This window comes from Equus asinus, chromosome 6, assembly GCF_041296235.1.
Source record: "Equus asinus isolate D_3611 breed Donkey chromosome 6, EquAss-T2T_v2, whole genome shotgun sequence".
NCBI classification, from domain to species: Eukaryota; Metazoa; Chordata; class Mammalia; order Perissodactyla; family Equidae; genus Equus; species Equus asinus.
In genome coordinates, this window is record NC_091795.1 from 79,646,184 (window position 1) to 79,671,964 (window position 25,781).

General features: G+C 36.3%; 1 protein-coding gene across 5 annotated transcripts in view; it reads right to left on the reverse strand.

Annotated features, from left to right (window-relative positions):
• Positions 1-25,781, reverse strand: part of BABAM2 (BRISC and BRCA1 A complex member 2) — a 516,257-nt gene that overhangs the window by 351,384 nt on the left and 139,092 nt on the right. The window lies entirely within an intron of this gene.

Consider the following 25,781-nt stretch of genomic DNA (forward strand, 5'->3'; position numbering starts at 1 on the left):
AATATTCTATTTTAACTAAATTTGCTTTTGATCATATCTAATTTCTTTCAGATCCCTTCTGTTTCATAAAATAAAACTGGGTACTTAATATTTAAAGCATATGCTAAGGTTAACGTCTTTGGATAATTTCATTTCTACACAAATTTTAAGTACATTTTAAAATAAAAACCCAATTTTTTCACTCACAAATGCCCAAAGAGTTTAACTATACATATCTGGTCCATCTTATTATCTTGACCTTTAAGTTTTCTTCCCTCATCTTTCCCACATTAAAGAAAAACCACCCAAGTGATTTTAGAAGGTGGTTAAAAACTGTTGTTTAATTTACAATCAGATTGAAAATTAAACAACAGTTTTTGTTGTATCAAAAATATACAATTAACACAATTAAAGATGTATCAGGTCAGATAACAGACCTGAATCATAAAGCCATGTTACTAGGTCAGGACCTACAAAATAAGATCACAGGCTAACCAGTCTTAAAGACACACACAGAAAAATAGAGCATTGAAGACAATTCTCTACATCTCAAAGCTGAAACTGAGCTTTTCTTTCTCATAAACCTGATTAACTTCTGACTCTATTTTCACCAATTTCTGCTTGTAATTTCTGCCCTCGAGCAAAAAACAAAACAAAAACAACCAACCACAAGCTTTTACTCCTCAAGCGTCCAAGAGATCCACACAAGTGGAAGTTTATCAGTTAATTTCTCAATCAGATATTAGTCAACTGACCACCACCTTTCCTAGCTGATGCATGGCAGAAGGCATTAGCGTTCGATGCAGCGTTTACTTCCTATCAGCAATGCTGTTGCCTGTTCTTATTTCCTGCATAACTTTCTTACTGTGAGCAACTGATTATTCACATTGATTTGCTCTTATCTGCTTTTACTGAGAAGCAGATTGTTACTGTGTGGTAATAAAGACCACATTTCCCAGCAGGTTGTGGTGAGAAAAGAACGGGGCTTGTACTTGGAAGTCTTGGATTTGAGTTCTGGGTCCCTGACTTCCCAGTTATGTGACCTCAGGTTAGTCACTTAAACCCTGTGAGCCTCTCTTATACGTAAAGCAGGGTAACTGGCCCTCAGAAAGTTGTTGGGAGATTAGAGTGAGATTTAAGTAAAAACACTTTGGAAAATAGGGAATGCTACATGATTGTAAATACTTTCTAATTCCTAGCTGAATTATACAAAGCAGAAATTAGGGCTGATGCGGCACAGATTTATACAGACAAGCATCACTTGCCAAAAAATCAGGAGAAATAACCAGACGATGCTAGATGGGGGAAAAAAACCACACCAATCTTTCTTTCAATTCAGAGTTCATTGTTTAACAATGTGTCTTTTGCTGACTGCATCCACAGGCACAAACCAGAGCACCAGCACAGAAGCAAACTAGCATACAAAGAACAATCTCCGACTGGACCTTGTGCTTCGTCTCCCACAAAACAGTGCTTGGAAGAGCGTGCAAAAGCCCACTCAGGAGCTTTCAGAAACTTTGTGAAAACCAAGAATTAGCCTGTGGAATTCATGGAAAAAAAAAAGAATAATACTTCCTACTGTCAAATAACTCTGAAATGCCCAGCAGCTGGACCAAGAAAGATGTAAAAAAGCGATATGAAAGATCCTTTGAGTTCACACACGACAGAGCTAAACAACAAGTCGAACAATGAACAAAAGCAAGTCCCGTAATCCACGGAAGCTAAAGCAGGGAAAATCTACTGAAATGCATGAAAATTTAGGATTCTGAAAAATCAGGAGGAATAAATTAAAATTCTTCAAAAGTAGTTATAGGAAAATGCTTTTTGGAAACAATGAATGATTAAAAAAAAAAACATAAAACTACTACCAAAGTAAGAACAGTTAAAGATACATAAACTCTAGCCAAAATTCGCTGAAAGTATTTTTTTAAAAAATACAGCAATAGAAAATGAACAGTTCTTTAAAAGTAATGGTATCACAATGACAATTTTTCTGTTTGATAATTTAAATTTAAGTTGATGATAACAAAGGACAAAGATAGTCACGCTCTTGCCAGGAAAATTACGCAAGACAGAGAGAAACAAATCAAGCAGAGTCTCTAAGAGCAAGTTATCTACATGCACCGCAATTTTCAGGGAAGAGGTGGAGAAATAAGCAAAACACAAGTCACAACATCTCAGAAGTGCCAAGGTCACTTCAACACAGTAGATAAAAAATAAAACATTAAGCAATGGTGAAATGAAAGCATCTGACAGAGACTAACTGAAATATAGTAGAGTTGCTTATAACACAGAGGCAAATTCTATCTTCTAACTATAATACATGAGGCAAAGGTTTGCTACATCATGGTTGCCCCGTCACGAACACAGTGTTCTTTTATCCAGTAATAGCACTTCAATGAGGTTCTCCAGCATCTCTCTTCACACAACATTAATTAAAAGACTTCAACAACAAATTAGATATTTTACTCAGAAGAAAACCATCTAAAACTCGCAGGATTTCGAGACTCTTAAGAGTACAGTGAGACGTAGAGCATGTAATCCTTCACAGAAACAAACTGACTTGCATGTGGCTGGTGGCCAGATCGCTGGATGCCACAGAAAACATTCTTTTATAGAAGCAATTCTACTACTCAATTAACAACACTTGCTGAGTCCTCAATGTGGACAAAAGCCCTCAGAAGTTCCGTAACTAAAACTGTAGATTTGTTCCCCTCTCCTCTCAAGAAACCTGCTACTTAAAATCAAAGTCCCCACTCTAAAGGTGGGATCCCTTCCATTCCCCAAAACCACAAGCAGCTTTGGGTTATCTGAAATCCTAAAGAGTCACGTTGAGGTTCCGAATTCATGAACAGAGCCACAGTGGTCCATGGCACTCCTCTGGGGAGAATCACCTTTACTTCTTCTGAAGAGCTCAACGTACTTCACACTGACAGTATATGCTGTGCACAAAGCTCTCCCGAGGAAGGCAGACCATAGCGGCCTAATGCCAAGCCTTGTCTTTCCTCACAAGAGTATTTGTTAAAGGCCAGGAGCTCAATGAAGGCTGGTAATCTGTACTGTCTTCAATACTCTCCACCAGGCAGCCAGGCCCTCTCCAGACCTTCCATGTCTTGGCAGCTGACCTCAATTCCAACTTCATTCAAATATAAATAGAAATACATATATATTCAAATATATAGTCTCATATATACATATACAATTAATAATAATAGGTCAGTGTGAATTCCCCACCCTTTCTCCTCACAATTTACCCATTTCTTTCCTAATCCTTATGTCTCTTCCTCCTCCCTCTGGAGACTTCACCTCTGTACCTCTGCTTTTAGTCCCATCCCGTCCACCCTCCTACGGGCTCTTGTTCTGCTCCTGTTCTTCAGTGTTTATATTCTAATTACTAATGCTACCTAAAAACCCCAAAACTCACAGGTTTAAAATAACAACCATTTGATTATGCTCACAGATTCTGTGGGTTAGAAATATAGGCAGAATGTAGATGGGTGACACTTTTGCTCCTCACAGCATTGACTGAGATCACTCAGGGGTATTTAGCCAGTGGACAGGCTAGTTTGAAGGGTCCAGTACAGTTCCACTCACATGTCTGCTGCCTGGGCTAGGATAACTCCAGGGAAAGAACTGCCAACTGCAGTGCCTTCACGTGACCTCTTCATGTGGTTTGGCTACCTGACAGCACGGCAATCTCAAAGTAGTCAGACTTCTTATGCAGTGTGGCGTTGGGCTCCAAGCACAAGTGTTCCTGCTAATAAGACGGAAGCTGTCTTGCCTTTTATGACCCAGCCTCAGGAGTCATACAACATTATTTGCATCATAGCCTATTGGTCAAAACAGTCACAAGCCCACCCAGATTCAAAGGGAGGAAAGTTATACTCCAACTCTTGAAGGAGGAGTAGTAAGTTCACACACAGTATAGAAGAGCATATGGGACAGGAGATACTGTTGTGGCCATCTACAGACAATCTGCCAGTCTCCTACTACGCTGAATACTTCCTTTCAGTCTAAAATCATGCTCAGTCTAATCAACTTTTTCTTAAAATGTCCACTCTTAGTGCTGCCCATAGTAGGCTTAGGTAAAGAAATATGAGGTAACTTAAGGTAAGGGTGAAAGAATTAGCAAAAGTTAGGGGGTATAAGGCAAATTATGTGCCCAAAGAACGATGAGTAGATGACACTGGCAGGAACAAGATGTTCAGAAGGGAGAGCAGCACATAGAGTTGAAAATGAAGGTGGGAGACAAGACTGTCAAAGTCCTCTGGTTTAGTAGAGAAGGGGGTAAGGAGAAGAGAGAATGCTGGAAAGGTTACGATGGTGCCAAACAATGGAGACCCTCAAATTCTGTGCTTCAGAATTTGGACTAAGTAGGTACTCAGTAATGACTGGGTACATGGTCGGGTGAAAGCACTTTGAGATTTGTGGGGGTTTTCTTTTCTTTCTAGAGGACATGGCCAGCCCTGCTAAAGCTGGTTAAAAAATAATAATAATAATACTAATAATAATTTGATGTTTGAGTGCAACTGCCTGTAACTTGTCTTACCCAAATGTAGTGAAATTACACTTAGAAAAAAAACAAAAAAGGAAAAACAGGAAGATAAGAACAATAAAAAAAATTAACTGGAAAAGAATCAATTTTGCAATTCGCTCTACATTAAGATGACCAAATTGTCTGATTTCAACATTTAGTAGCATTCATTCTTTAGTTACGACAGACCTTAGGCATACTGTCAAGCAACACATTTTACGTCTTACTAATCATTTCATGATCTGCTTATCAGATCCATCCCAAGGACAGAATGAAAAGCCCTGCTAGTCTCAGGACAAATTCAGCTGACTCTTTTCTTTTCTTCCCAATGTACTATAATTATCTTTCTATAATAAGAGATTAATCTATTAAGAGTTGTTCTTTAAAACAAAGTTGTTCTTTAAGTAAAACCGGTTAGTCCTATTCTAGCCCAAGTGTTGGCAAACTACTTGTGTGAGTCTTTTTCCAGGTTCTTTCTAAATATGCATGGCAACCTTGTAGATGTATATAACCTTTCATAGTTTTCTTTCCCTTTCTTCGGTGAGAAACTATGCTGTCCTTCCTCAAATCTTTAGATGCTCCCTTGTCCCACTGACGATCCCAAAAGTAGTATCCTTCCAGTAAAGACTATCCACATAAGACATATTCTTTTAGTGCCCAGATTTCACTCATTTAATAAACATTTCCTGATCTGCTACCATGTGGGTCATCTAGACCTTAGAGATCACAGAGGTTCCCACCCCTAGAGTTTAACAATATATTATTTCACAAACTACAGATTTTATTTTATATAAATAATCTGGACACAAAATTCTCCCATGTCTTGAATCCAAATCTCTTCCTTCATGCCATTCTTAGTGCATTATCAGGATCTGGGCTGTTTCTATGATGATACTGCCTGATGTCCATAAATCTGACTAAAATCCACCTTCAGAAAGCTCACTTTCTTTGGGTAGAGCAGCAGAATTTTTATCTTTCCTTTCTCTTCATTCATCTCAAGAACCAGAACACAAAAGAAACCATGAGCTACACTAATGATATTGTCAAACCTTACAGAACACGGGTTTTCATAAAGATGAAAAGAATCAGAAGTAGAAATGATCTGTGCCACGACAGATTGTTAAGGACACTATTTAAAACAACTCATGCTTGAATCTGTATTCTCCTTATAATATAACAGGTTCTTAGATGAACTGAGCTAAAGGCAATTCCCATTCTACATTAAAAAAATCAAGTTGTCAAATGTGACCTCTGAGTCATAAGAAAGGAGGAAAATTGCTCACTTTTCTAAATTCTACAACATAGTTCACCCACTATGGCATGATAAATAGGAACAACGAAAATGATACTTTCAACTTAACATGAAATAGTGAAGAAATATGCTTTAAATATCTGTGTTCCGTAGTGTCTGAAAATCAAAGCCCAAAACAAAACAAATCACCCTCATGTAACTCTGAAGACTTATGCACGACTTCATTTGCAATGAGGGTGAAGACGGGACTTCCACTAATGCACATATCTGTGTTATGGAAAAACCAGACAAGATTGACAAGTGTTGTCAAAGATCATTCCAGTTTTTGCCCTAGATCAACAAAATGGAAAAGGTAATTTCAAACTACTACCCAGCGCTTTTAGAATATGCCAAAGTTTGAAGACTTTTTGTTCTTTCAAAGGAAGAAAGCAGTGACAAGTAACAATAGTGTACTTCCTGGCATTAGGAAGAGGGAGACAGGAGCTCTCCAGCTGCACTTCCTAGAGAAACATGCCAGCTGCCTTCTGCAAACTGAGATCAAATCAACAAGAATTTACAGGATAGCAGTTTATGATAGATGACCTAAAATACTGATCTGTTGCAAAGAGGATGTAGTGCAAACCACACAGGAACTGACAGGAAATCAGCCCTCAGGCTGGCACTTACACATTCAAGAAGGCTAGAAATCCTGAACCTTTGACAGGCAAATTTCATTAACTTCCTTTGTAGGAAGAGTTAGCCTTCAGAGAGAACAGTTAGAAAAATCTTGTTCACAGGTTTCTGGTACCTACTCCTCTTTAATAACACTGCCCCCCTGCCTGAATCAGGGATTTCCTCACATGTGTTAAAAATCCATCTAAGGTCTTATAGCACTACTTGACCAAAAAGCACAGGTTTGCTGGCACACACCTTCATTCCCTCAGTCATGAGCCCACTGAATGCCATAAATGATTCACAGGCTGTGACGATGGCAAGAAGAAAAACTAATATTTGGAATTCACCAAATAATGAGTCATACTCCTGGAAGAAAAGAAATCCTTATAATTGGCAGCCTTATGAAATGAAATTTTAAAAATTGTTTTGAACATTAATATTAATTCCATAAAAGTTGGCAAAAAGAAAACGATTGAGAAACATGTGATATTTGGTTTGCTTACCCCTTATAAAAGTCCAGTTCACGCTCCAAGAAAAAGAACGAGTAGGATATCTACTACCTATTCCTAGACTTGCCTTCTGGACTCACTGCTGCCAAGTTACTCATTCTCCCACACAACATTTTCCATACTAATTTTGACCCTTAAGAATCAAAAAGAAGTCTTGCCTTCTTTGCACCCAAATGCCAAAATGGAATCTTTTAGTATTTCACCTTCATAAATGGAATGTTTGAAAACAGGCCTCTTTGGCTGTGACATCAGTGAGTTACTGAGGCCTCCAAGGGCCGGAGGAAGCATTCCCAGTCCCTCGCAGTGCTGCTGTACTCCTACGGTGCAATCTGGCAATGGCCAGGGACCAAGTCTTTAAAGCTGTTTTATGGTATTTAACATATGGTCATAAATTGCTCAGTGCTCTAAAGAGGGGCTAAATTTGCCACCCCTATTGATGAGAAATGTTCTTATTTATTTAAATTTAGTGGCAAATTGGCATTTCTCCAGATGGAGACGTTTAGGCATTAAATACAAAGGAAGAACTAGCAGGAGAAGTTGTAACTTTTCTATACACTGAATGCAACCACATCGACTTAGGCTTACAGCACCACTATCAAACAGGGTTTACCACACAGAACAATAAAAATATGAAAAGATTCTAATTTCTAAGGCCCAGAAGTGGGGAAAATATAAATGTTATTCAGACTGCATAAGAACTTTAAAAAAACTCCTTTCTCCTCTCCGCTAACCTATTCCCATTCAGCTCTCTCTCTCCTTGTCCCTTCACACCCCTCACAAGTTAGATGTATGTGGTCAGCATCTGAAATCTACAAAACTCCCTGGAACTTCCTAAATCCCCTAGCATCCACCTTTCTATTTTGCCATATTTTTGGTTAAGTTGTTTATTTCTTTAATGGCTCTAAATTCCCCATCACTAAAGACATGATCCTACTAAAACATTTTGTTCCCTTACTTTTACAACCTAGCTCTGTAGCCAAAGGCAGAAGAAAAACAAGGATTTTTTTTTTTTTTTGGAAGAGTTGTTACTAATGGTATTAATGTGAAGGGTATCAAAAGGGAAATGTAAAGAGTAAAGCCATTACTGGTTTTCTTTTTTATGTGCTAATACAGAACTGGCTGAATAATACAAGATTATCTTGCCCAACTCTGAAAATGTGAAGAAGGATTTCAATAAACTGGAGGTTTGATGCCAGCCTGGGAACAGTATTAAAGAACTGTTCTTTGAAGAATTAGGCTGTTTATAACACACATCAGTATCACTTTTTAATTTCAATAGAAACAGAAGAGTCATATCTGCCATATAAACAAACATTTACATATAGATGGATAGATAGATAGATAAACATAGAGAGATATTACTAAGTATCAATATATACAAGTTAACATGACTGACATCATATCCTGGAAATTAAGACACGGCTCAGATCTTTTGGGAGAATGGAAATATGAAATCTCATACTTCCCCTAAATCAGACTAATGACTCAGTGAAAATCAACAAAGATCAGCAATCAGATAACACCACATAAAGCCTGCCATGCAGCCTGAAGTGATCAAGAGTTCCCATGCCATCTCAAATGGTCATCAAATGCCCCAAAAGGTCTTAGGCCAATTTCTGTCTGACATATTCTAGTGATGAGGGCAGTTCAATGTCTTTAAGGGCCAAAATAATAAAGAAAAAGGGCTAGTTCAAAACAAATAGAAGCAAATCTGGGCCCACTATATGCTTCATTAAGGACCTAGTTTCCTAAGTACCCTTTATTCTGAAATCAGACCAGAATTTAAAAATCTCTGCTTTACCTGCTCTGAAAAAGTATGAGTCCCTCTTTTGTGATATGAAGATGCTATTGCCAGTGCCATAATCTTGCAAAAAAGGGAATCACCCTGGGATACAAAGATAGTTAATAGAAATGTAGGCATCTATTGTTACCAATCATGTACCCTCACAAGATGCTATACACTCACTAAGATAGTCCATATTTTAGGCCATAAAACAAGTCTCAACAAATTTAAAAGGATGTAAGTCATACAAAGTATGTTCTCTGTCTACAATGAAATTAAATTCAAAAATCAATAAAAGAAAGATATCTGAAAAATTCATAAAATTCTGGAAACTAAATAACACGTTTCTAAATGACACACAGGTCAAAAAAGAAGTCAAAAGGAAAATTAGAAAATATGATGAATTAAAATGAAAATACAACATATCTAGACTTAGGGGATACAGCTAAAGCAGTACTTAGATAGAAATTTATAGCACTAAACACTGAAATTAGAAAAGAAGAAAGATCTTGGGGCTGGCCCCGTGGCCGAGTGGTTAAGTCTGTGCGCTCCGCTGCAGGCGGCCCAGTGTTTCGTTGGTTCGAATCCTGGGCACGGACATGGCACTGCTCATCAAACCACGCTGAGGCAGCGTCCCACATGCTACAACTAGAAGGACCCACAACGAAGAATATACAACTATGTACTTGGGGGCTTTGGGGAGAAAAAGGAAAAAATAAAATCTTTAAAAAAAATAAAAGAAAAAAAAAGTTTAAAAAAAAAGAAAAGAAGAAAGATCTCAAATCAATGACATAAGCTTCTACCTCAATAAGTTAGAAAAATTAGAGCAAGTAAACCCAAAGTAAGGGAAAAAGAAATATTAAAGATCAGAATGGAAATTAATGAAATAGAAAACAGAAACACAACAGAGAAGATGGATAAAACCAAAAGCTGGTTCTTTACGAAGACGAATAAATTGAAAAATAAGCCAAACTGGTAAAGATAAAAAAGAGAGAAGAAACAAATTACCAATATCAGGAAAAGCAGAGGTGGCATCACTACAGATTTTACATATTTTTCTTTAAATAAGAGAATATTATGAAAAACTTTAAGCCAATAAACTCAGCAACCTAGAGGAAACAGACAAATTCCTTTAAAGACAAAAACCAACACTTACTCAAGATGAAGCACATAATCTGAATAGTTCCATAGGTACTAAGGAAATTTAATCAGTGCAGTCATGCACAGCATAACGTTTCGATCAGTGACAGACAGCATATCCAACGGTGGTCCCATAAGATTAGTACCACAAAGCCTAGGTGTGTAATAGGCTATACCGTCTAGATGGTTTAATGTCAGTACACTCTATGATGTTCGCACAACCATGAAATCGTCTAACAACGCATTTCTCGGAACATATCCCTGTCGCTGAGCATCGCATGACTATATTTTAAAACTTTCCCACAGAGGAAACTCCAGGCCCACATGGTTCCCATAGTGAATTCCACCAAACATTTAAGGAAGAAATAATATGAATTCTTCACAAACTATTCCCAAAAAATGAAGAAAAGGGTTCACTTCACAACTCATTCTATTGTGAAGCCAGATTTGTTATGATGCCAAAACTAGCAAAAAGCATTAAAAGAATACTACAAACCAACATCATTCATGAACATAAGTGCAAAATTCTAAATAAAATTTTAGCAAATTGAATCCAACAATATATAAAAGGGATAAATACATCATGACCAACTGGAGCTTATACCAGGAATGCAAGGTAAGTTGAATATTTAAAAATCAATCAATGAAATCCACCATATTAATAACATTTTTTTAAAAACTCCACATGATCATCTCAATAGATGAAGAAAAGTATTTGTCAAAATCCAACATCCATTTCTGATTTTAAAATAAAACAAAACAAAAACTCTCAACTAACTAGGAATAAAAGGGAACTTCCCCAAACTGATAAAGGGCGCCTGTGAAAAATACACAGACAACATTACTTAATGGTGAAAGATTAAATGCTTTTCTCCTAAAACCTGGAAAAAGGCGAGAATGTCAGGTCTCAATACTTGTATTCAACAATATGTAAGAGATTCTATGTAGCGGACAAAGGCAAGAAAAAGAAATAAAAGGCATTCAGATTGGATAGGTAGAAAGAAAACCGTCATTATGCACAGATGACACAATTTTCTACATGGAAATCCTATAGAATCTACATACAAGCTGCTATAACTCATACATGAGCTTAGCAAGGCTGCAGGATCCAAGATCAACAGACAAAAAATCAATTGTATCTCTATATACCAGCAATGAACAATCAAAAACTGAAACTTAAAAACAATACAATTTACAATTGCATCAAAATATATTAAATACTTAGGAATAAACATGACAAAAGAAGTGCAACACGTATACAGGCAATACTAAAAAACACGGAAAACTGACAAGCTGATTCCAAATTTTATTCAAAAATGTAAATGGACCTAGAATTTTTTAAACCATTTTGAAAAAAAGAACAAAATTAGAGTATTTATACTACTTAATTTCAAGACTTATTATAAAACTAGAGTAATCCAAAACAGTGTAGTATCACATAAAGTTAGACATATAAATCAACAGAACAAACTAGAAAGTCCAGAAAGAGCCTCACACATATATGGGTAATTAGTTTTTGACAAAGGTAAAAAGGCAATTCAGAAAAGAAAGAATATTCTTTTCAACAAATAGTACTAAAACAGATGGGTATCCATATACCAAAAAGAAAAAAAAGAAAAATCCATACTTTGAAACATATACAAAAATTAACTCAAAATGCATCACAGACTTAAATCTATAAAATGATTAGAAATAAACAGTATAAAAATCTTTGTGACTTGGGTTAGGCAAAATTTCTTACATGACACCAAAAGTATGATCCAAAAAAGGGTAAACTGGACATCATCAAAACTCACGCTCTTTGGAAGAGTGAAGACAATGAAAAAGACAGACAAACAGGGAGAAAATATTCATAAATAATATATCTGATAAAGGACTTATACTCAAAATATATGAAGAACTCTCAAAATTTGATTATAAGAAAAATAATCCAGTTTAAAAAAATTGGCGAAATATTTCAACACTTTACTAAAGACAAAGCACTGTGAGGTTTATAATATATGAAGAAATAAAATGTATGACAACGATAGCACAAAGGACGGTGGCGGGGATGGGTGTTAGGGGAAAAAGAAGTATATACTATTGTTAGGTTCTTACATTATAAATGAAGAACTATAATATTTTTAACTTTAACTGTGAAAAGTTAAAGATGCATATTCTAAACACTAGAGCAGCCATGGAAAAAAAATAAAGCTAAGAAGCCAAGAGTAGAGACAAAATGGAATCCTAAAATATTAATTAATCCAAAAGGAAGGAAGGAAAGGAGAAAAAAGGAACGAAAAGCATATGCAACAAATAGAAAATAAATCGCAAGATGGTAAACTTAAATCCAACCATAGCAGTAATTACATTAAGTTAAATGATCTAAAAAGCAGAGATTCTCAAAAATAACAGAGTATAAATCAATGAAATATAAACCAGAATAACAGAGAAAAATCTACAAAACCAAAGCTAGTTATTTGAAAAGATCGATAAAATGGTTAATCCTCTAGCTAGACTAATCAAGAAAAGCAGAGGAAAGACACAATTTATCAATGTCAGGAATGAAAGAGGGGACATTAATATAGATCACACAGGTAGCAAAAGAGTAATAAGGGAATGCTATGAATAACATTATGCCAATACATTCAACAAGTTGGAGGTAATGGACAAATTGTTTGAAAGACAAGACTCCAAAAGCTCACTTAAGAATAAGTAAATAACCTGATAGCCCTACAGATATTAAAGAAATTACATTCATCATTAAAAACATTCACACACTCACACTCATTCTCCAGGCCTAGATGGCTTCCCTGGTGAATTCTATCAAACATTTAAGGAAGAAATAAAATCAGTTCTTCACAAACTTTCAGAAAACAGAGGAGGACTGAACACTTCCCAACTCATTTTATGAGGCCAGCATTACTTTGATACCAAAATCAAGCACAGAACTACAAGAAAAATACAGAAATACAGCATCAAATATAGATGTACACATCCTTAAAAGAATATGAATGAATCAAATACAGCATTACATAAAAAGGATAATACATAATGATCAAGTGGGATTAATCTCAGGAATGCGACATTGGTTCAACATTTGAAAATCAGTTTACTCATCATATTAACAAATGAGAGAGATAAACCACTACAGACAGAGAAAAAAAACCACCTAAAATATTAAAATTAAACTCTCAGCAAGTCAAAATAGATGGGAACTTTCTCAAATTGATAAACGGCACCTAAAATTGACAATTATACTTAATGATGAAAGACTAAACACCGTCCCCTTAAGATTGAAAATAAGGCAAAGATGTCTGATCTCATCACTTCTACTCAACACTGTGCTAGAGGGCCAATTCAGTTCAATAAAGCAAGAATAAGAAATATAAATCATACAGATTGGAAAGGAAGAAGCAAAACCATCTTCTTCACAAGAGATGTGATTGCTTTTTAAGAAAATACCTAAGGAATCTACAAAAAAGTTACTAGAACTATTAAGTGGATATAAGGACTTAGCCACATAGAAAGTCAATATACCAAAATCAATTGTATTGCTGACCTTAAATAAAACAGTCAGTTATTTTACCAACAAAATGGGCTTATTTGAGAATAGCAGAGAACTGCAATTTGGGACAAGCAAGCTATGGCAACCACAGGAAAGTCTGGCAAACAAAGGAAAGAAAATGTTACTTTATACAGAAAAAGAAGGAAGTTAGAAGGGACAGGTATGAGCAAAGTCCACCGGAAGAGAGCAGGAGTCTGGGATTGTGATGGTTTCTCATTGGCTGAGTTGTGGTGTTTTCCCACTGGCTGGGCTTGTTGGGGGACAAGGAGAAAGGGTACTAAAGTAGGCCACTTCCTGTTGGAGACTCAAGGTACACCTCTCACTGTTTGGGGTCTGTGGAGGGCAATGAGTGGGGGTACATGAGAGCTCCCTCTTCTGGCCTCCCGACTCCATTTTAAATGAGGTTTCCTTTTATTAATTTTCACAGTATCAACAGATTAGCAACAAAGAATTAGAAAAAGAAAGTTAAAAAAACGTATACTATAAATTAGCATTACAAAATGAAATATTTACAGGAAAATTTAACAAAACTTGTACAAGACTTGTTCACCAAAAACTTAAAAATACTGAAAGAAATTAAAGAAGACCTAAATAGAGAAGTTATCATTTCTATCGGTTGGAAGACTCAATGTTATTAAGATGCTAATTCTCCACAAATTGATCTCCAGATTTAATGCAATCGCAGCAGGATTTTTGTAGACATTTAATAAGCTGATTCTAAAATTTCTATGAAAATACAAAGCACCTAGGATAGCCAAAACAGTTTTGGAAAAAAAGTTGTAGGACTTACACTGCCTGATTGAGACTTACTATAAAGCTATAGTAATCAAGTCAGTGTTGTACTCACATACATCTCATGAGAATACAATGTAAATACACATGTTTGACATATCATGGACTATGATAGATGGACATATGATAGGCATATCAATGGAATACAACGTAAAGTCCAGAAATGAACCCACACTTACATGGTTAATTAACATATGTATGGTCAAAATTAAGTAAAATAGATCAAAAGCCAAAATGTCAAAGGTAAAAATATAAAACTTCTAGGAGAAAATCTTTAAGACCTTCAGATAGGCAAAGACTTTAAACAAGAAGCCAAAAGCATAAACCATAAAAAAAAATTGTTAAATTGGACTTCATCGATATTAATGTAGGGGAGGAAGACATTTCCTCTTCCCAAATGTGGGTTCGTCTGGCCAGAGAACGAATTAAATTCACATGAGACAGAATAGCAAGAGAAAATTAAACAGAGCTTTATGAGGAACCATGGCCCGGGGCCTTTCTTCCCGAAGGAAGAAAGGGCACGAAGAAGTGGGGTGCACAGAGTGGTTATATAGCCCCAAGCAGGGTGTTTCACATATGATTGAAGTGTCCCTTTTACAATAGTCACGAGGCTGCTCTGTCAGCACAGCGCTTGATGGAAACGGCAGATAGGTCCGCTGTCTCAGTGAACGCCGCGGGGTGGCAGGTGTGTTACCTCGGCTGAGGGGTCACAGATGAGCGCTGCAATCGGTTCCCAGCCTAAAGAAAGATGCTTAATCTTTAAGGAGATGCCAACGTTGGGAGAGGGAGGGAAGTCAGTTACAGGAGGTTACCAGAGAAGCACAATAAAATGCAGATTTTAAGTCCTTGCCTTTGGTATTGATTAAGAGTTTCTAGAGAGAAGGTCATCGCCTTTCTTCTTCCTGGTACAGAGAGGGAGGCACCTTTCACAGATAGAGATTTACCTTACAAATGTAAATGTGTCCTAAGAAAGGGCAAGTTCCATTCCTCAGAGCCTCCTTCCCTGTCCCAATTTATCAAAAGCAATCAGCCTCAAATAATCCTGATGCCAAAGAGACATATCTCGGGGTGGCCAATTTCAGGTCCCTACATTAAAAACGTCTGCTCTTGGATACCATTAAAAAGATGAAAAGGGAAGCCACAGACTGAAAGAAAATAGCGACAAACTGACAACTTCTTTCTAAACTATATAGAGAACACTTATAACTCAACAAGAAAATGAACAATTCAATCAAAACATTGAGCAAAAGATTTGGACACTTCACAATAAAAGATATGTGAATAGCCAATAAGTACATTAAAATGCAAATTAAAGCCATAATGAGGTACCACTACATATCCATTAGCATGGACATAATTAAAAAGACCAACAATATCAAATCCTGGCAAGAACATGGAATAACTAGATTGCTCATAAATTGCTGGCAGGAATGTAAAATAGTACAACCACGTTGGAAAACAGTTTAGCAGTTACTTATATAGTTAAGCACACACTTAGCTTATAACACAGCAATACCACACCTAGGTATTTACCCAAGAAAATGAAAACACATCTCCACAGAAAAACATGTATGAAAATATAATAGCAGATTTATTCATAACAGTCAAAAACTGGAAACCCAAATGTCCTTCAATAAATGAATGAATAAAAAAAACCTGTGATATATCCACACAATGTTATACCATTCAGCAATAAAAGGAACAAAAGTCTGATACAAGGAATAATATGGCTGAATCTTAAAAGCGTTATGCTGAATGAAAGAAGCCATACACCAAAACTACATAGTATATGATTCCATTTAGTACATGAAATTCTAAAAGAGGCAAAACAGTTTTAGAGCCTCAGAGAAAAGATAAGGCTCAGGGATTAGGGGCATGGTGGTGGAGGTGACTGACTTGTGGAGGGAAAGAAATGTTCTCTATCTTCGGAGAACGGAAATGTTCTATGTTCTTGACTGCAGCGCAGTTACACATGTGTTTACAACTGCCAAAATGTACAGAACGGTACACTTAAAATGGGTACATTTTATATTAACTGTAAATTATGCTTCAATAAAGTTAATAGTAAAAAGTGGGATAAATTTCTATTTCAGCACTACTGTGTGATTAAATGAGATCACGTATATAAACAAGCCTAACTCTATAAAATAAATGCTCAGTAAGTTAGTTTAGCAATTATCTCAGTCATTTTTTAATAAACTATAATCAGCATCAAAGCCAGATTATATCTATAGTTAGCTATAACTGACTTTACAAATTTAAATTAATAATAATAAGTCGCTATTCTTCAAATTTTTCTAACATTCCATGAATTCCAAGAAAATAAAATATTCTGAAATCCTAGGACAAAGAATCCTCAAAATCTGAGGGAGAGATAACGTCTAATCCACAAAATTAGCACTTCTTACTTGCCTTTCAATGAGCATTTTTTTAGAACATTCACTAAATCAAAGGTGACCTGCCTCCCTAATTAGCCTCTAAAAATACCTTGAATGCTAGATAATAATAATCTTTAAGTAAATGAATCTTTTAAAAAGATAAAAATAAAAGTAAAATGAACTACGCTACCAAGGAAAATTATGCCTCTCAGCATGATGCAAAGCACTAAGTCCCTGGACATCGTGTCCAACTTTTTACTCAGCTCAACTGTTATGAATTATAGTAAAAATGGTTCACTCCTACTCTCCTTGCAGGTGATCTTAGAGACTAGAAGAGAGCTGGCCAAGGAGCCTCCTAGAGAGCACATCCAGTAGAATGGCAGATTTGTGAGCGCAAATGAAGAACCAAATATGTCACAAATCAGTCAGGCTACTTTATTTCCTTGGTCCATCGTTCTGAAGCCAAAACAATGTAAACAAAAGCAGAAACAGGAAAAGCAGGGTATTTGAGAAGTACAATGAGCAATCGGTTGTGTAGGCTTATGACTTGGATTGTTGTCAGCTGAGCCCGACTAGGGGGACTGGAAGGAGGGAGTGGCAGACTGTGAGAGGCTTGAATGCTAGGCTGAGGGATTCAGTCCTCAGATACTGAAGGGGAGAGAGGAGGGGTTATAGCAGAAGGATTACTCGGTTAACACTTCCCAAACAGGTTACTTTAAACAATACAAGAAATTTTACACAAAACAACATTGTCATCCCAACAAAATTGCCCACAGCTAGAGCCACGGTAGCCAGCTTTTGGACCTACTGGCCAAAGTTCAAAATATAAGGTATAAGAACAAACCAAAGTGCAAAATTCTCATAGATATGATTAAATCAACAGAACCTTAATCTCTCTTTCAGCTGATGCAACAAACATCACAACGCCACTTGGGTCCTTCAGGTGCTACCAGTTTGGTATCCAGTTTCTGTTTGACAGTCATCAGTGCCCAGCCCCAGTGTCTCTCTATCTCTACAATGCTGCATAAGAAAGATTTTAGAGGAATAGAGCAGGGAAAAAAAGAGCATTCTGAGCTTACTATGCTGATTGTCTAAGACACAGTAATATGTAACAGACTTGAGATGCAGGAAGCACTGTGTTAACTCACACACACACACACACACACACACACACGCACACACACACACACAGCAGTCAAACCACTTGAGACAGGATCAAAGATGAAGTTGAATTTCAAGATTCAGTGAAGTAGAACTTCTAGAACCCTATTTGCAATATGTCTGTAAAAAATCTTTGCATATGTCTGACCGCTGTTCAATTAAATAGTCCCATTTAATAGCAGTTCTCAGATTAGCTACATTTTGCTGTAATCATTCCCCCAAAAATAAAAATTTAAATTTAGTGATGTAGTATTGAAGCCTGGAAATAAACAGTAATTTTATACGGCTCCTCTGCAAACATGGGAGAAAATCTATTATCCCAATCATAATCTATTTTTTTCATTTTCCCCTAAAAAAAAGACTTTTCCTCGGAGAAAGTCTTTCAACTTTTGAAAAGTCTTTCAAAACCTTTGGAGATAATTCTTTGGCATGACTTCTTCACTCTGTTGCAAACGGCTTTGAAATATTCATCATTCCTCAGACGATAAACAACGGTATTGCTTCTATTGTTAAAGACAAAGGGAAAATGTCTATAGTTTCATTTGGAAGCTCTTTAGAAAGAATTCCTGAAACAGTGGAATAGATACCTCTCTGGGCACCTGCCCAGCCCATGCTTACCTTGTGCTAAAACTGGCCTCTAGTAACCAGGTTGATAATACACGACCCAGAATTCCTGGCCATTTGACTGAATCACAAGTGGACACCCAGCCCAAGCTGCCAATCAGACCCTCCCTCCCAGGAATTTAGGCTCAAAGACCTTAGACTGTCTCTGGTGGCCTTGAACTGAGTTACCACAGAGTGGGTTCAGGAAGCCATTTCTACTCTATGTGAGGAGAAACAGAAATCTGGAGAATATAGTGACAATAGAATACGCTGCAGGAGAAAGAGACAAACAAGGACACAGATGCTGACTGGCTACTATGGTGTCTACCATCCTTGCAGTCCCTGGTTCCAGCCCCTGTGAGGCCTGGCTATATTTCCTGCCCTTAGGCACCATGGAATTCATTTAATTCCTTATAAAGACAAACAAACTCTTTAATTTATGTTTGTTCCAATGGGTTTCTTATAACCAAACAATCTCTGATTAAAATAAATTGTTAGTATGAAAAATAGAAATTTTAAACAAAAGATAATTTCATATTTGAAACGAATGTTAGCAAACCATTTGATTTACCAGCCACAGACTTGCTTGATATAACTTAAAATATTTCAATAATCTCTCTTTATAGTTACATAAATAGTGTTATTCAAAGAACTTGCAAAACTGAGAATACTTCAGAGTTCTGTCACTTCTATCATTGCTAGATCCACAGAATGAACATGGTTCATTCACTCCATAAACACTTATTGAGCCACTCTAAATGCCAGGTAACAAGCTAAAGATTGGAAATAAAATATAAGCAAAAGAGTCTCACTCCCTCCCCTATTAAATAGGGCACACAAAAACACAAACAGTAATTTCTTCAAGAGCTAAGCACTGTAGAGCGTGACGAGGGTGGCTATTTTTACAAATACGCATTTATATGAAGCTCACTGATCTTCCTCTCTGATTTCTGCTATAATTGGTCAATGTTTTTAGTGGCACCATCCTAGATATTAACATGTATTTTATCTAAATCAATCTTTATCACTGTAGATTGACTTTTCCAATCATGTTTAAGTAAGTACTAGCTGTCTCTTCTACAATCGTGAAATTCAAGAACTTCTCTTTAATTCAGACATCCTTTGATATTTTCCATGAGAATCTTACACAGACTAGCAACTCTTTCACTGCTCAACAGTGTCTCTTCACATTAAAAGAGCTGAGGAAACAATAACGTCATTCCTAATGTACTGTAATCTTCTGGTCTTTTTTATTTCAGTTATTTAATTTTGGATGTGGGTAATTCTGTAGGCATCAATTCATGAATTCATGGGTAGAAATATGCCCTCTTCTTTGTCTTTCACTCTCATTCTCAGTAACTGCACAAAGTTTCCTTTATTCACAGATGAAACATTTATAGAACTGTTTTCTAACATATAAAATATTCTGAAATATAAAATTTAATTACACACTATTTTCATTTATCTGCTTCAAGAGGGCAGAGTAAAATATATAAATATAAAGACAAAATTGAAACAGACTCCAAATCTGCAAAGTACTATATATCCTTCCTGTTTTCTGAATTGTTAAGAGCAATGTTCCAATTACAAATTCTTTGTATAGTAAATAACTTCTAAAGACTGAATTTCTGTTGGCAAGGGACTGATACAGTAACAGAATGCCACATTCTTTATAACACTACACTTCAACCAACAAAAATCTGAACACTGATTCATTAATTCACGCATGCATTCATTCCATTCCTTCAACAAATTTTCTTTTTTTTTGAGGAAGAATAGCCCTGAGCTAACATCTGCTGCCAATCCTCCTCTTTTTTCTGAGGAAGACTGGCCCTGAGCTAACATCCATGCCCATCTTCCTCTACTTTATATGTGGGACACCTGCCACAGCATGGCTTGCCAAGCAGTGCCATGTCCGCACCCGGGATCTGAACCAGCGAACCCTGGGCTGCCGAAGCAGAACATGCGAACTTAACTGCTGTGCCACTGGCCGGTCCCTTTCAGCAAATATTTAATTGAAAATCTTTGCTATGCCAGAGACTCCATCTCTAACTTCACTGAGCTTAAAGTTATAAAATAAAATTACTTTAAACACCAAATACTTTGATTCAGCCTTGGTTAAAATTATAGTTTAAACCACACACCACAAGTTTTCAATGGGATTTAATGAGAAACGTTAGATAAAGAAGTTGTTTACATAAACCATTCTGAGATTGTAATGCATTGAGTTAGCAATTACTCTTTGCTTAGAAAGATAAAGGCAAAAGAGAATATTTATCTAGTAGTTACCATAGAATATAATTTAAATCTGTACTTATTCAGTTTCTTATTACCATAAGTTAGGTTTCACTCTAGGTCTGTTTCCTAAAGAGGGCAAAGAGCTTTTCTATTTGCTGTGATAGTTATTTTCCAAGGATTATTAAACTATGTAACCTTTCAATTATGTATATTTGTTTTAGAAAACTACATTTGTTAAAACATTTCTTGTAAAGAATTGTATTTGTTTAAAGATGAAATATTATGTTAGTTATAGGAGGTTGAACTCAATCACCAATCTTGTGATAATTAACCACGATAACCTTATTGATAGACCGAAGGTTATAAAACTTGACGGAGTAGAAACATGTAAAAGTCTTTGTCCTTGCAAGATTTTTTTTAAATAAAATAGAGTAAAAAAAAAAAAAAAGAAGTGAGTCTAACACTAATTTTACAGCAATGCAAAATCTTGCTGTTCTCTAAGAGAGAAAAACAGATTCTTTACAAATTCCTAATTTGCCACAAAAGATTTATTCCTTTACAATAATTTCGTTGATACAGTAAATTATCTACTTCCATGAACTTTAAACCATGCAGAGTGAAGCTACACTAATTACTGAGGTTAATAAAATGTCAAAGTGCTGTACATTACTCCTACTATCAACACATCATGACTCAAGAGACTCCTCTTAGAAACATTTATTAAAAAACTGTAAACAGAATTATTTTTTTTTTTTTAGGAAGATTAGCCCTGAGCTAACACCCGCCGCCAATCCTCCTCTTTTTGCTGAAGAAGCCCGCCACAGCATGGCTTGATAAGTGGTCCGTAAGTCCGCACCCAGGATCCGAACCAGTGAACCCTGGGCTGCCAAAGTAGAGCACGTGAACTTAAATGCTGCGCCACCAGGCCGGCCCCTAAACAGAATCAATTTTGAAATAATTTTAAAATAAGTACAGTTAAAAAGAAAGAAACTTTAAATAATCATGGCCTAAACATTATACAAATTAAGAAAAATAAAATAGCCTTGCTATATAATCACTGATATGAACAAATTTATGTAGGCAGATTCGTAAAACACCAGGTCTAATAAAAATGGTTTAATTGATCTTGACTTGAGTTTTAACTATGTCTTTGTTTGTTTTTATTTTCTTTATGTAAATTTTTCAATTTTTACACTGTCAGAGAATAAGGACATGTTTCATAATTTATCTAATTTCATTTATTTTTGAGGATTCTATCGCATTTTCAACAGACATTAAAAGCAATTTCCATCTGGAAATTTAAAGACGTTTATAGTTTGGCCTCCATACTGAAGCACTGGGGTACCTCAAAGGGTACCAATCTAAGAGTTTTTTAGAAAATTTTTTAAAGCAAGAGGTGAAATGTTACCTTAAACACTATACTTTCCCAAAGCCCAGAAAGAACTTGTTCATAACATCACTTTGCTCTAGTCTGTTAAACCAAATCTTTCCCGGCTCTGCACTCCCTGTCATACCTTGGTTCCAACACTAAACTTAATCATATGACCAACACCCTTCAGAAAGCCTTCCTAAATAACGTCAAGAATTTCAGAAAGAAAGAAATAATAAAAACTCCTTCTTCCGATTCAATGAACTTTTGTAAATATAGTGTCCATAATCATTGCCTTTTCCTTTTATTTGGTTGAGGAATGCTTAAGGCTAGGATCTTGACTCAACTTAATGTGCAAGAGCTTCAGTATACAAAGTTCACTTATTATTCAATTATAGAGCATTCTATCGGCTAAATTAAGGCCCTAGTACATAATGATGATATCAAGCAATAGCTTGATAAGACATAATTAACTTATAATGTGAATATCAGTCCAAATACCCTAATTGCTAATGTTATAAGAGGATTCCCATGAAAATCTTATAGTAATGAGAAGATATAGGATATTAGTAAATGCTTACTAACATAAACTCATACAGCTCGAAAGATCCTTGTGAAGTCACATTATTTTTGGCTCAAGGCTGTGGACTGACCACACACATGTATTTCTTCTCTCTTCTAAGACCCACTCTTCCATTAAATGATAGTGAAGAAACAGAAAGATAAAAATCCAAAACAACAGGAGAGTAAAGAGGAAGGAAAGAGAGTAGCAACCAGGAGATGAGACATTTCAACAAATTCCTAGAAGGCAGCTGCAGGTGGAACAGTAATACTCAATGAGACAGGGCAAAGAAAGCTTTGGCTGCAATAAAGTGAAAAAGAGGCTACTGATGAGGAGGAAGCCATCTGTTCTGGTAAAGTCATAAAAACTTGCAGTCATCTAGTGTACAGAGACACAAGAAGGAGACACAGAGATAAGAACAGGGAGTTTTAACTAAAAGCTCCACGGGGACTAATCTATATACCCATCCCCCTAAAATGGCATGGTGGCCAGATGTATATCCCCAAGAAAAACATACAGAGGATTTTCTAAAGAAATAGAACAACCTATTTGAGGAAGAGCTAGAACAGTTGAACTCCAAAATAAGACACACAGAGGTTCCTCATACTAATAGCTGGCCCACCAGTAACCCACACACTCAATAAGCCCTGATGACCTATACAGAAGACCCAACAAGAGGTTTTTTGGGGTGGGTTGTTTTTTTGGTCTTTTTTTTTTGTGAGGAAGAGTGGCCCTGAGCTAACATCTGTGCCAATCTTCCTCTATTCTGTATGTGGGATGCTGCCACAGCATAGCTTGATGAGCAGTGCATAGGTCCAGACCCAGGATCTGAACCCATGAACCCCAGGCCACCGAAGCAGAGTGTGCAAACTTAACCACTACACCACTGGGCCAGCCCACCAAATCAGAGTTTTATTGTCTGTCTTAACATAAATGGACAACCAAAAACCACCTTTTACTTAATGCATGGCTATAGAATAACAGAGGGGGGAAAAAAAAGAGGATAAACAAAAACACAACCCCTGGGGAAAATTTAAAATAATTCGGAAAACAGAAGAAAATTTTTTTTAAAAACTCTATATCCTTTTAAAGCTTTTAAGATATTGTACTTGAAAAATAAGAACAAGATGTTGTGAAACAGAGAGCAAGAGCAAGAAAGAGCTCTTAGAAATTAAGATATGTAATTATGACTGTGGTAATAAAAAATTAGTAGAAGGGCAACAGGAAAGGTGGAAGGGGGGAGGGAGGAGAGGAATCTGAGCAAGTTATTCGAGACAGTATTCCAGCAAGATAAAGGGATACCTGTTTACCAAGACATACTTCTACAAAACAGAATTTTCAATACATAGATTCTAAAAACCAAGGTCAAATCCAAGAAAATAACAAAGGTAAATTCCATAGTGATAACCAGGAAGGGGCAGGCCTGCAGAGCAATCATTCAAGCAATTCGTTGTAGAAGACAATCACAGATTTAGAACAGACAATAAGTTATCAATCCAAAGGAAATAACAGAAGACAAAAGTTGGGAGGTGAAGGAGCTCATCTTATAAATTAAGAAGCCAAAAGACACTATCCAATAGTTTCTTAATGGGAAACTAAATCGAAGCATAAAGGGTTCATCATCATTGCATAGAGATTGTGCTTAAGTAATCACAGTGCTAATGGTGTGCCAGGGACTTACTAAGAATTTTTAGGGACTGCTCATTTGACTGTACAATACAATGCCTAAAGTGATCTTATAACAATTTTAAAGGTACAGGGTAACCAACACAGGAACCAACAGCAGTGAAATAACTGCATTACAGAAGAGGAGAGAAAGACAAAGGGTGCAGTGAAAACAGGCTGATGCCTCATGAATCTGAGCAGGAAGTCAAAAGATAATAATATCTAAAATTGATAAGTCAAGAAACAGAGGCATAAGCATATTATTTAGATATATGGAGATCATCCCCAGAGAACTAAACACTCAAACAATTTAAAAAAATTTTAAGTGATTCCCTTGGGAAACAGGACTAGGACTGGGGAGAAATGGGACAAAGAACTACTACTTTCATACATAAAAAAATCTCTGAACTATTTATATACTTAACCATGTGAATGATTAACTTTGATATTTCTTTTAAATTTAGTTAATTTTTTTCAAAAAAGCAGTAATCTAATCTATCCTACTACCCTCAGGCAGCTGAAATTCTTCTCTATTTTAATGGTTTCCAGAGAATGACCTAATAATGCAAGGTTAACAAGTTAGCATGTCACAAATTTTCACTCCATGTTGCATATGGTAATCTAATATAAAGTGATTCTACAGAATAATAAGATGTGGCCCCACCTGGCCTACAATGATAAAACACAGTCTATGGTCTGAAAGGCACTGTTGACTGATCTGTCCCATCTTTAACATCTATGTTCTTTTTCTTCTTTTTAAGAATAGAGATATTTTAATAGCCTGTTCACCACAAGTATAGGTTCAAGAAAGAAAATTCCCGATGAGATTATTGATACTAACCAATCAAAGCTATCATCATTTCCACACTAAGATAGAGCTTCAGTACAGGTATAATGGCAGAGAAGGCCTGATGCAGCCTAGACAAAGGCTATAGATGGTGGACTAAACACAACAGTAGGTCTTGCATACTATTCATGAAGATCACAAACTAGCGGTCCAAGAGCTCAATTTGAGGCAGCCCACAAACACATTTGGTTTGGCCTGCATAATGGTGGCCCACACTACGTTTTTAATTTTTAAAAAGTGGCCAACATCTAAAACTGACAGATTCATATAAAAGTTCAGATTTCCATCTTCTCTCAATAAATCAATAGAGGCAGTCCCCTGGAGACAGGGTAGGTGTGCCTCAACTTGGCACATCTAGCCCGCTTCCCTCATTTATGTTACTGGTCTGGCCCCTGCAGCCATTTACATTTCTGATCCTTGCTATAAGAGAGATAACAGGTTGACACTCCTAACCTGTGCCAAGAGTCTTTGAGGTAGGACTCTCATACTCAGTGGCAGTCAGGAGTACATCAGTGACAATGGTGCTTGGCAACAGTGGTTCCAGAAGGGGGTTATCAGTAGTCATGGACAGCGGCCATTCTTACCTAAACAATGTTTCTAAATGGTCAGGTATTTTAAAGCAATGGACTCTCTTTATTGAGGTATTACCTAAGATCTCCCTATGGAGAAAAAAATACATAAGAATTACTGCACAGGCCTAAAAATTAAGAATTTCTGTGTATGTCTATTTGACCACAATTTATTCCTTGCCAACTGCCTTACTTTGAC